The sequence below is a fragment of the Anoplophora glabripennis genome, unplaced genomic scaffold (genome assembly GCF_000390285.2).
Source record: "Anoplophora glabripennis isolate ALB-LARVAE unplaced genomic scaffold, Agla_2.0 scaffold1743, whole genome shotgun sequence".
Lineage (NCBI taxonomy): Eukaryota > Metazoa > Arthropoda > Insecta > Coleoptera > Cerambycidae > Anoplophora > Anoplophora glabripennis.
In genome coordinates, this window is record NW_019417870.1 from 17674 (window position 1) to 32119 (window position 14446).

Genomic DNA, 14446 nt, shown 5'->3' on the forward strand with positions numbered 1-14446 from the left:
ATGAAGATCATTTGATTTTTCAACAGGACAGTGCTCCTCCGCATTATGCGTTAATTGTCCGTCAGTATTTGGACCAACGTTTTCTACGGAATTGGATTGGGAGAAGAGGCAGCATTGAGTGGCCTCCACGATCACCGGATTTATCGCCCCTTGATTTCTTTTTGTGGGGATACCTAAAAAGAAAAATCTATAAAACACAGCCAGCGTCGCTGAAAGATTTGCGTCAAAGAATCGTCGACGAATGCCGTCGAATCACTTCGGAAATGCTTCGGAATGTGCGCGAACGTTCAAACAAAATCTTTATTCTTGTATAGAAGCGGGCGGTCATCAGTTTGAACATTTAATCAACTAAGTAGTAAATAAGCAACTAAACATAATTTAAATTTTAATATGTAAATTTTTTTCCAAAGTATTGGGCGGAATTATAAAATTTAAAGTATGTTGTAAAGATAATTGTAAGAGCATTCAAAAGAAGTATTACTCATCCCCCAATGCCATTTAAATATTTTGGGGTGATGCTTACCCTTGCTTGGGAGTGGAAATGGCAGAGTCAAAAATACCAGCAAAGAATGTCCCCCTTTAATCTAAAATCGACGGGTCTGAGCGTTTTTCTACAATCTTGACGCAGTTCCTGAAAATGGCTCTGTTTTGTTTTCATTTGTCCACCTTGTACATGGAGTGTGTTCTAAAATAAGTGCGAATCACCTACAACAAATCTAATTACTATGCTGCCTAAAATAAATTTAGGATTTAATTTTTTCCTTAAGAAGAGAAATTATTTATATGTTGTACGTTATTTTCTTATTTATTTGGTATTTTGCCATCAATGTAAACACTACAAAAATAATGAAACAAAATTGTTTTATAAATTGTACAATTAAATAACTGAAAAAACTCCGTAGACAACTGACTATTTATTTTAACTTGTTTTTCAGTTTCAGTTAGGTGAATAGGATAAGATAAGTAAATTCTTTACTAAGATACATTTTAATTGATTAATAATGCAATGAAAAACAATTTAATACATTGAAGTGCATTATAAATTTATTACACATTTTTAAGTTTTGCCTTAATTATTTTATTTTAAACATCGCTAATGCACTTTCGATCTAAACCTGAATTAATTATCAGTTGTTAAAGTTGAATTTCTTCGATAATGAAATGATTCGTCTGCATATTACAAATTACAGATTGTTTTTGGTATACTAAAAGTATTAAAAATGACATTTCTTTTGGCAAGAAAGTTTGTACCTGTAAGATTTACGTCATCCGCAGAATGTCCTTATCAAAATTCTTGTGATATTTATATTGAGAAACACTGGAAGAAAATACCGACAATGAGGAGCAACAGTAATACTGGTATCAAAATAGTATTTAAAATTAACATTGGGTGTATGTAGCTCTATTATTTTTTTTATATATTTCGTTAATATTACACCAAATTATCGAAATCTTAAAGTCAGTCGATAGATCATTTCACATTAGCTTTAGCTACATCACATTGGTCACAATTAAATAGACAAACGTCCTATAAAGTCATTGATCAGACATATGTATTGTAACGAATTTGGAATGTTCATGTAGAAACTCGTATAAATATATTGCCTTACCGAACTTAAGTTGTATAAAAATTTTAATTATTATTATAGCAACACCAAATTTGTATAAAATTGTTACTATGGATATTCTGGATATAAAACTAGTAATGATCAATGATATTACATAGTATAAAAATAATATTCTTTTAATTTTATTCTCAAGTACAGAATAAATTTTCATAAAATGCATGACGTCGACACTTTATTAGTTCTCAGTACATAGAGAAAAACCAATCTAAACCTAGAGTGACTTATATCGAATGAAAGTTTAAAGTTTACAGATTAATCTGGTATACATATCGTTGTATACGAGTAAACTTAAAGAAGATATCTCTATCCAACATAAACCATAACATGAAAATTTCCATCAATTGTCAAATTTTATAATAAATGTCACAAATGTCAAAGCTAAAGGTGGCTTTGTAAGAATACCCGGAGATGACCTAAAAAACATAAAATAAAGAATATTTTATTAATTAATTTATAGAATTGTATATAAAAATAAAAGGACATTTGTTAAAAATGTGTTTGTTATATGTAGTGTTGTGAAAAAGTGACTGAAAAGGACATCCAAAGACTGAAAAATTCTGTGTATGGACTTTAAGTAAAGCTAGGGACAGAATATTCAGGAAGGATGAGAAAAACAAAAGAAATATTGATTGGTTACGTCTTGGGTTTTGGAAAATGCACAGCGTGGAGAGGCAGCCCCCGAAAAATAAAGCAATAAAAAACAGTCCAAGAAACAAAATTAAACATTCACCAGTTAAATCCACAGTTTACCAGAGTCCAGAAAAAGTTATTTTGCCATCCCATGAAAAATTTCCGCTACCAGCAGTATAAAGCAGTTCCAAAGCAGTTTTCAGTGGCCCCATAAATAGTCTGCAAGGCCTCTACCTAGTTTCCAGCAGAGAAAACTTCAAATTTTACAACGTACCAGGTATCTAAAACACAGTACACTATAATATTGCTAGCTATCACCCATAAATCATGCTTTCTCTCGCATCAAATCTTTGCAAAGTATAAATAACAAACCACAGGACTTAAATATTTCACTATTTTCACGAGCTCTGAAAAATCTGTCAAATGAACATTCATTTTCGTTCCCGTTTAGATATAAGAGATGTCCCTGTCTGACATGCTGCCGCAACTTTTCGGAAAAAAAAAAAATTTTCATCTTCTACACGAATTTTAAAAAACAGGAAAAAAGGGTAATTTATGGTTTTTTTTGAAAATTGACGGCTAAATTAGAATTATTCATGAAATGACTAATGTTAAGCATGACTTTTACAGTTTGATATACCCAGAAGAACCCTGTGAAGTTTCATCTCGATCTAGCGAACCGTTTCTTTGTTTCAAACAGTCAAACTTTTGAAAAAATTAAAGGGTCACGTTTTTTAGTTTAAACACTTCATTATCATGATTAAAATGGAAAAAAAAATTTCAGAGAAGAAAACGGGTAATTTTGAAAAAAAAACTGTTTTTTAAGTGATTACAGACTGCACAAAAATTAATTAGAAATTTGTCTCAAAAAACGGTATGAATCGGGAACGAAATCTGGTTTGGGTCATCAAGCATATACAATTGGATTTTGTTTTATTCAATGTCCGGAAGGTTTTCCAAAAAAAAACTAATTAAACTTCAAAAATTTCGAAAATTTTTCGAAAAATTTTTTTTGTTTTTTTTCATCAATTTAAACGTGGTGGTGCGGTAAAAACGAGGGTAAACCGCTACCTGAATTCTGTACAAAAACTTCTCTATACTTCCTCAAACTTCCTCGGACCTTCTCTAGACTGCTTCGTAATTCCTCCACATAAATGTTTAACATTCTCCGCATTTTTCTACCACGATTAACCTCGGTATTAACCATTTTTGTTCAAAGGACGTTTCAACTCTGTGACAAGCGCACGCTTGAATCCATATTTTGGTCAATTTTGAGATTTGTAAGGATGAAAATGTGAGATATTTCTCTCCCTGATGCCCAAAAACCCAAACTTTTATCGTAAATACGATCAATTGTGTTTTGTCTAAGTGTCTATAAGAGCGTAATTAATATAATGCAAAATATCTTTTCAATCCTAGATATTGCTCAGGATCTAGCGGTGTTTTCGTGACTATTGCTCATTTGTCATGTTTCTAATTTTATAATATATTCCTTTCAACTTCCTTATAACTTCCTCCAACTTCTTCCCGACTTCCTGGGGACATGTACAAAAACTTCCCCAGCGGTTTACTCCTCGGGTAAAAACGTGAGAAAACCTCATATTTTGTATCAGCATTTTTCAATATTTAACCAGTTCTGCCATGCACTGTTTAATTAGGTAATCTGAGAATTTCCTTTAAAAACAATCTATGAGATAACAAATATAAAGAATTATTAGTCCAGAAAATAAAGACAAATATACAAAGTAACCAAGGAATATAATTTTTAATTTAACCCTATTGTTATCGATTTGCGTCTAATATTTAATGAACATTTTATTGAAAATTGTATCACAATTTCAAGAATAACAGAAAACTATGAATTTCTTTACAACTATGTACAATATTCTGATGATGGCCTATTTTGTTTGGAACAAGACACTGAACCTATACGTAATTGTAAATGAANCTCAAGTACAGAATAAATTTTCATAAAACGTATGACGTCAATACTTGTACACAGAGAAAAACGAATCTAAACCTACAGTGACTTATATCGAGTGAAAGTTTAAAGTCTATAGATTAATCTGGTATACATATCGTTGGAAGACGAGTAAACTTAAAGAATATATCTCAATCCAACATAAACCATAACATGAAAATTTTCATCAATTGTCAAATTTTATAATAAATGTCACCAATGTCAAAGTTAAAGATGGCTTTATAAGAATACCAGGATATTACATAAAAAACATAAAATAAAGAATATTTTATTAATTAATTTATAGAATTGTATATAAAAATAAAAGGAAATTTGTTAAAAATGTGTTAGTGCGAAAAAGTGATTGAAAAGGACAGAATATTCAGGAAGGATGAGAAAAACAAAAGAAATATTGATTGGTTACGGCTTGGGTTTTGCAAGATGCACAGCGTGAAGAGGCAGCTCCCGAAAAATTAAAAATAGAGCAAGAAAAAACAGTCCAAGAAAGAAAATTAAACATTCACCAGTTAAATCCACAGTTTGCCAGAGTCCAGAGAAAGTTATTTTGTCATCCCGTGAAAATTTTCCGCTACTAGCAGTAGAAAGCAGTTCCAAAGCAGTTTCCAGTGGCCTCATAAATAGTTTGCAAGGCCTCTACGTAGTTTCCAGCAGAGAAAACTTCAAATTTTACAAAGTACCAGGTACCTAAAACCCAGTGCACTATAATATTGCTAGCTATCACCAATAAATCATGCTTTCTCTCGCATCAAATCTTTGCAAAGTATAAATAACAAACCACAGGCGTAATCCAACCACTTGGAACTTAAATATTTCACTATTTTCACGAGCTCTGACAAAATCTGTCAAATGAACAGCCATTTCCGTTCCCGTTTAGATATAAGAGATGTCCCTGTTTGACATGCTGCCACAACTTTTTAGAAAACTTTTTTTTTTTTTCATCTTTTACACGAATTTTAAAAGACAGGGAAAAAGGTTAATTTATGGTTTTTTAGAAAATTGACGGCTAAATTAGAAATATTCATGAAATGACTAATGTTAAGCATGACTATTTTGATATACCCAGAAAAACCCTGTGAAGTTTCATCTCGGTCTAGCGAACCGTTTTGTTTCAAACAGTCAAACTTTTGAAAAAAAATTAAAGGGTAACGTTTTTTGAGTTTAAACACTTTATAATCATGATTAAAATGGATTTTTTTTTCAAATAGGGTAATTTTGAAAAAAAAACTATTTTTTAAGTGATTACAGACTGCACAAAAATTAATTAGAAATTTGCATCAAAAAACGGTATGAATCGGGATCGAAATCTGGTTTGGGTCATCAACTTTAATTTTAATTTAATTAAAAGTTGATGAACAGAAGTATATACAATTGGATTTTGTTTTCTTCAATGTCCGGAAGGTTTTCCAAAAAAAAAACAAATTAAACTTCAAAAGTTTCGAAAATTTTTCGAAATTTTTTTTTTTTCATCGATTTAAACGTTATTTGCGTTAAAAATGTGAGAAAACCTGATATTTGCATTAGCATTTTTTAATATTCAACTAATTCTGCCACTGTTCAATTAGGTAATCTGAGAATTTTCTTTAAAAACAATCTATGAATTAACAAATATAAAGAATTATTAGTCCAGAAAATAAAGACAAATATACAAACTAACCAAGGAAGATAATTTTTAATTTAATCCTATTGTTATCGATTTGCGTCTAATATTTAATGAACATTTTGTTGAAAATCCTAAATCTGTATCACTATTTCAAGAACAACAGAGAACTATGAATTTGTTTACAGCTATGTACAATATTCTGATGATGGCCTATTTTGTTTGGAACAAGACACTGAACCTATACGTAATTGTAAATGAATATCCGTCGATTAAATTTGAGCAAAATCAGTTCTAATGACTCCATGATTTATTTGCAAACATATTAAGGGTAAATCTATTTTGCCATTTAAAGCCGTTTTAATTTCGCCGAAGATTACTCGTCGTCATTTCTCTAACAAAAAGTATTTATTACCCAAATATATTTACAGCCTTGCTTAAATAATAAAAGTCATATAGAAAGGATGTTGATTACGACGACATGATGTTATAAGATTCTTTATTGTATTATAATTATTAATTTTCACTAATTATAAGATCAGGACAGCGATAAAAATGTAATTTAATTATCGCAATTATCTTTTGAGGGGATTTTCGAGATTACACTTGATCGATTGGATTTCTGTGTAATTTAAATATAATCTGTGAGATAGTGTAAATCCGCAGATAATCTTCTATGGATGTAAGCAAGTCACAAGTTTAATCTATAAAAATATATTTATTAAATCTGATTTGGGTTACGCATCGTTATGGCTACAATAATTTCGCCTTGGCCGAAATTGAATTTGTTTTTTGAGACGTAGATGAATTTATATTTCTAGAGCTTACCGACTAAATATTTATTATCGTTATTATTATTATTAATTTAATAAAGTGAGACGAACAGACATAAGCTTTGCACATGAAATCTTAACAATTTATGGCCTGCAAATTTGTATCATAAAATAAAAATTACGTTTACAGCCAAGCTGTTAGTATTTTTTCTAGTACAAATATTTAATATTTAACAATCTTGACTTAATCTGACCATAAAAATTTTATTCATACTATCAAAAATGTTTTAAAGCAATAAATCTTAATTGGAAATTAATAGAGAGAATGATTTTTAATCTATTGCAAAGCTAAATGAAGCAAATTCAATTTTTTAAAAATCTTATCAAATGCTTCAGTACCAGAAATCTGGGTACTGTTCAGAAAATACACGAACCTTATTTTTTTAAACTTTATTATTAATTTTCCACTCTTCCCAGTGGTTTTCCATTTCGCGAATCAATTTTCATTAAAAAAAATGGTATTTAGAAAAAATTGTGACATTTGTTTGAATTTCCTTAATATCTTTACCAAAAGAGAGAGTAATGTTCTCAATTACTTAGATGCTTGTGAGGGAAATAATGTTTCATGTTATTTTGTAAATATTAGTTTTCGTTGTATGTAGTTCCAAACTTGTGGCTTCATTTTACGAACATATTTCGTTTCTCTGACCGAAGTATAGTAATAACAAAATTGTCACTTCGCTAGATAACAGTTTTTTGCAAATTATACTGTAATAATTTTTATAGAAAAAACAACAGATACTATTTTATAAGTCAAAGACTATGAACTCTTTAGCAACACCTAAATTCTGCCATAAAACAATTTATAAAAGATATAATCGAGAGTTAGCTTCAGAAAACTTTTATTGAGATGTAAAAATCTAAAGAAACATGAAATAAGTATCGAGAAATAGTGTTAATTACAAAGATATTTGACGAATAATATAGAGAATATTAGTTTAAAACTTACTAAGTCGTATATGTATAAATCTGTGTCAGTTTCTGAAGATTTTTTACGAAAGCAGCAACTAATCCGGCTCGAAGGACCAAAAATGTGGACTGTATGTTTGGGTCTTGTTTACATAATCATGCCTTACTTCTATTTAAATAAAATAATAATAATAATAACGCTTTAGTTTTGCAATCACCGCTTTCGCATCTACATATTTAATAAATCAACTAACCGACATTACTTTTATTATTTTATTATCTCAATAAGATACGTACCATTATGTAAATACAAATTCATAACTGATAAAAAAGTTTTATAAATGTACATGAAAAGAAAAAATACACGTAGTTGGTTACGTAGAATCGACATATACAATAGTAGTATTACAGTCTTCTCTCTTTATCAATTTTGAAAAAATTATTTTATTTTGCTCACCAAGAGCTATCCTTTCAACAAGTTTCATAAAAAAATATTTATTTTTGAAAGAGATACAGTTATTTGAAAAAATGCGATATTTAGCGGTTTTTTGCAATAACTAATTAACTTATTTATGGACTGTAAGTGTGGAGCTTAAATATCAACAAGATCAGTCCGTGAATACTCCAAATAAATGAAATACAGTTGTGTCAAATTCCGACATTAATAGAAATAAAGTGCCACAGGGAACAATATTAGATCCAATATTATTTTTATATCATGTATTAATATACTTTCCCTTATTTTACCTGAAAGATTCTCGTCTCGTCTTTATGTGGACGACCCAACTTTATTGCTTATTAAATAACAAAAATAACGGAATATTTACAAAATTGTTTACTTTTAAACAGGAATTTATATAGGTATTAGTAATTAAATAAAATATTGTGGCTGCATCACCTCATTTTTGACTCAAATAAGAAGAAATTTATTTATCGATCAAAACCGGTTTGCACTTATTCCATCCGTATTAAAAATTCCTACAACTTTTGTTTGAAACATTTTTTTTAAAGGAAAAAACTATTTTCGAACTGTTTGAACACCATTTTGAAAATGAAGCTCAAAAATTCAGGTGGGGTAAAGTAGTCCAATGAACTCTACGGAATTTTTCCTAATTTTTACATATTTTCAATTACTGAACTATTTTTTGGCAAAAAAATGAGGTGTTTTCGACAATTTGGTTGGACTAAACCTGAAACTTTATTCATCTACACTAATGCAAACAATTAAAGGATCAAAAGAATTTTCGAAATTTTTCGGCGATTTTTGACAGACTATCGTATCGAGAATTAAAAAAAAGCATTTTGAAGCTCTAAGATTCTAGTTTTTAGATTTTTCGGTAGAAAAATTTTTAGGTGCTACGGTTATCATGTAGTAATTCTAATAACGCGAAAAAAAATTTTGCAAATTTTTTTATTTTTCGATACGACCATTATTCATCGAAATATCGGACTTTTAATGGAAAAGCATCGTTTTGAATTGAAGAGATTTTTGAGATTTAACACTTTATAATCATGATTAAAATGGAAAAAAAAATTTTTTTTTCGAAAAAATTTTCGAATTTTTTTTTTCAGAAGAGAAAGGGTAGTTTTGAAAAAAATGTGTTTTTTAAGTGATTACAGACTGCACAAAAATTAATTACAAAGTCTCAAAAAACGGTATGAATCGGGATAGAAATCTGGTTTGGGTCATCAACTTTAATTTTAATTTAATTAAAAGCTGATGAACAGAAGCATAGGACAGAAAAGCCGAATCGTGCTGGAAACAATTGGATTTTGTTTTCTTCAATATCCGGAAGGTTTTCCAAAAAAAAAACGGACATTTTTCGAAAAATATTTTTTTTTTAATCAATTTAAAAGTTATTTGCGGTAAAAATGTGAGAAAACCTCAAAAATTTTTTTCCATTTTGAACATGATTATGACTTTTTTCTTGTTTCTCAAAAAACGTAACCCTTTAATTTGTTTCAAAAGTTTGACTGTTTGAAACAAAGAAACGGTTCGCTAAATCGAGATGAAACTTCACCAGGTATATTGAACTGTAAAAGTCATGCTTAACATTAGTCATTTCGTGAATATTTCTAATTTAGCCGTCAATTTTCTAAAAAAACATAAATTATCCTTTTTTCCTGTTTTTTTAAATTCGTGTAAAAGACGAAAAAAAAATTTTTCGAAAAGTTGCGGCAGCATGTATAGGATATTTATTACAATTTTCGAAACTGCTCTTCAATTCTCTGTACGACCATTCGTCGCCGACATATCGATGATTGAAGACAAAAGGATCCTTTTCCATTAAAAGTCCGATATTTCGATGAAAAATGGTCGTATCGAAATTTTAAAAAAAGGAAATTAAAGCTGAATAAACAAGCTATCTGGTCCATGCAGTGGCTTAGCTGAAAAAAAAATTTCCGAGTCCGTGAACTCGGAAAAAAAAAATAAAAAAATTTGCAAAATTTTTTTGTCGCGCTATTAGAATTGCATGATAACCGTAGCTCCTAAAAATTTTCGACCGAAAGATCTAAAAACTAGAATCTTAGAGCTTCAAAATGCTCTTTTTTAATTCTCGATACGACCATTTTTCACTTAAATAGGTACAGTCTGTCAAAAATCACGGAAAAATTTCGGAAATTCATTTGACCCTTTAATTGTTTAGTTTAGTGTATTATAGGAGACATTTAACGTATTTAAAACACTATTAAGTATAATCCAATTTTACCAATTACCGAAGGCATTTTAGTAGGCACTTTTCTAAAATAATCAAACAAAAAAAAAGTCAAACTATGTTTGAATCAAGTGAATTATATCAAAACCTCCGGGCCCGCTATTGTTCCATCTTTCCTTTCGAGAGCGTTAGGGTGAAACACATTTATTCCAAATAGAGAACACGTATTTGTACATTTCTCTCTGGATGAGCCGTATGTATTACAAGTCCATATCGTTCTTGATGTAATTTGCTAAAAGGTTTTGTCTAAAGTGGAGTTCTCGCTTAACTTAACAAGTGATTCGATATCATGTATATATGTATGAGGTATAGTCGGGGGAAGAATCGGAGAAGTTTTTGAGCTCTAACCGCAGGGATTTCCGCGCCGTCCGTCAGAGTTGGTCGTGACGCCGCTCGAATAGATCCTTAACTCAAACAAGGCGGAAATTTGCACTGAGGCATTTTATTGATTTACGGGTTAATCTACGCAAAACTATTTAAATGACTATTATTAACAATGTATCGTAAACAGTAACATAGTACGGAGACAATTTTTTGTAATTTTACTTATAAAAAAATGGGTATTTTATTACCCATCGCTTCACCAGCAATTTTACAAAAAGTTCGTAATTAGTACAATTTCTATATTTCCTGGCCTGACTATTTATCAAAAAATTGTATTTCAACAATATTGTAACAATTAAATATATTTACTTTTTATTTTGTTATAGAATACGCATCATTGTGTTTCAAATAAAAACTAATAAAATCTTAAAACTTTCCACATGGTGTCACACCAGGAATCGCTACTATCGATATCTGGGAAAGTATTTATCCGATAAACTTAAAAATTTGGCAACCTAGCAAAAGCAGTAGTGCCAACAGAGCTAAAATATTTAGAACTTTATGTCGCTTTCACTTATACCGGTAGCCGACATTAACTTTTTTTATTTTAAATGGGACACCCTATATATTATTGTATTTTCGGATTCTACGTGAAAGAAGGTCACTTTATTAAATATTCCATATACCTAGGAGTTATAGATTTTGAGATATTAATTTTTAAAGAAAAAATTTGAGCGATGCAAAGGTCCGCGGAACTGCTAGTAAATCTTCAGTAAATCAAGCAGTTATAACTTTGTTAACTTAAATGGAATACCCTGTTTTACTCTGTCGTATGCAGATTGAAATTTCCTTACAAGCCATATAAGCATTGTTAGGTTATTACTTTTAGAGACATTTACAATGTTCTATTTTGAGCAGTTTTTCTTGTATCAGACCTGTTATCAAGTTGGCCATGACCAGAAACACTCCAAAAACAATTAAAATAACTTGATATTTGTCAAGTTAGTTGTCAAATTATTATTGTCTGTAATAGTTTTTGTAAAATTGTAGAATTCAGTTGTAGGTACGATATTATTAAACTATATCGATATCGGGTCGATAGCCGCACGGTATAAGACGTCAGTACTTAAATCGATGTGTGCTATCTGCCCGGGTTTCGAATCCCGCGGCCGGTAGACCGTAGATTAGCTATGCTTGTACGGAGGATTGGCACCCTCTGTGCAGGTATGGTAGGGTGGAAGAATGTTGGCTTGGGTCAATGTGAGAGATTGACACCGGTTGGCATTTGACCACCCCCCTAATTAAAGAGGTTTTCTGGGTTTCCCTCATTCCTGCACTGAATGGTGGTTAGGGCCTACCAACATAAGTCGTTCCTGGGCGCAAATGCGGCCTGCTTAATAATAATATGCCGCCTCCTCTCCCGGACAAGTCTCCGACTTTTGGGCTAATTCTTGTAGTTAGAATGAGGACTAGAGATATTATTATTATTATACTGCAATAAGAGTAATCTATTTTTTATGACGCCGACTAATCAGTCTTGTTTAGAATTTATTCCTACGTGTCAGTTTCTGAAAGACCGTGAGTAAGCATATTGTTATTGTTTCTAAAAAACATATCAACGTAAATAAAAGATTAGTACTATATTATTTATTATCAAGACATCGATTGTATTATATGATAAATATATTCCTTGACTCCGTAACAAAGAACTGCGATAAGTAGGTATGTCGGCATTATTTAATTTTTTTTTAATATGACTTAAAAACATTGATATGTTATACAAATCTATATTAATAATAATATTAGCTTGATTGCAGTTAAATTTAAACTTTGTATCATCTGCATAAGCACAAGCATTGCATTAGAACAGGACCCGGAATTAAACCCTGAGGTATTCCTGGAAATATCTATATTGAGGCGAAAAGAACTAATACTAGTATAAACTGTAATTTGGTACCTGCCAGTAAGGTAAGAATGGCAATAAAGTTAGAAAAGTCTAGGTATTTTCGTTTGACATGCAATAATTTATAGTTAGTTTGTTCTTTGACTAGCGCCTTCGCCATTTATTATAATTAACTTCGAATTCAGTTTAGTAAAAAAAAAAATTGAATAGAGTCTGTAGTCCAGAGGGTACTCGTTTATAGCAATACCAGCAGTTAGGAATCTTGTATGTGAAGTTAGACATCTTTTTGGTACCTAGATTTCTGGTATCGAAGAACAAACTTCGTTTGATAAGATTTTTTAGAAAAAAAAAATTAATTCATTTATTGTGATCCACAGAAACAATATATAATGTTTTATATGATATCTGCTATGGTAACAACTATATTTTTTTAAGCATAGATTCAAGAAATTTTCTTGTAAGACACAAATAACTGCGATAGGGTCGAATTTTATGTATTTCTCTTTATTTTTTATACTTCATCAATTTTCATATATGCCTATAGTAGGATCGTATACGATGCAAAGTAGAGCAAAAAATTGTCGGCCTTTTATCAAAGAAAAATCGTGTCATCATTTTTAGGAGGCGTAAGATAAATCATTTCAAATTTAAAATGAAATTCCATGTAAAATCTGAAATACCGCTGCATACGCACTGTGTTGTGGTAGTAGCTGTAGTCGCCCAGGTGCATCGAGTGTACGAACTGGTCGGTTATACGTCAAATACTAACCTGGCGAACTTTGCCGTCAATTAGAGAACGCTTCCAAAAGACAAGTAGACAACAGTGGAGCGTACAGAGGTAAAATGTAGTACATATGTGGAATTTAGGAAACAAATTGGATTTATAATAAATTACATTTAAAATAAATAGTTTATGAGAATAAAGGAATTTTTGTAGCAACAAGGGTGCCAGACCTGAACTGATCCCCTCCTCCCTTCATAATGTATAAAGAAATTATTCAATTTGTAAAACCCTTAAAAGCGTACTTCATTGGTTCCCTTGACAGGCAATGATTTATTACTTTGCATCGAATATGATCGTACTATAGATTTCTGATGTCGAAGAACATTGTTTGACTTCATTTGATAATTTTTTTTTATTTCTTTGAATTAGTTTAATATCTTGAAAATAGATGAAAAAGTACAAAAGCTGATAACAGAACATGTGTTTAAAAAATTATATCAATACGGTGTCAAAACGTCTTATTTATTAGCACTTGGTTATAAAATATTACAAATTTGGGCCGTTTGTGAGACCATGATCCACCTTTTAAAAAATTATTGGACTTGACAAAGTTAAATGAACTAAATATGAACCAATTCATAAAAAAATAAGTTGCTAGTTTTAAAAATCGATTTATATTGTTCATTTTATCAAAATAAAATTTACTCTTTAAAGAAAAAGTTTCTAATTATCTGAAAATAATATTTTTAATTTTGACCTATCAAATTTTAAAAAAGTAAATGTGTTGGGGCCAGTCCGCGTCTGGATATCTTTTAATAGTAAAATCTCGGTTTATAACATCAAATCATGGAGTCTTATCTTTAATACATTATGCCAAAATTTTATCAAAATATACAAATTAGTTTCAAAGTTAGGTACCCCTTTGGGGTCGGATATCTCCGTTAAGAGAGACATTTGGAGATAAATATATAGGAAGTCCTACCCTGTAAAAAAATCGGCGTGAGTGAAAGCAATAAAGGTACGATGTGTATCTATTGAGTGAAATTACTGAGGACCTTTTCGCTCAATATTGAGCATTTTGATAATTTTACTCATTTCTGATAATATTTGAACTAAAACTGAATACATTCACTCAAATATAGGAATCTGTTAAATAAATTTTCCAGATAAACTCGTATTTGGTGCAATTGTAGCTAAATC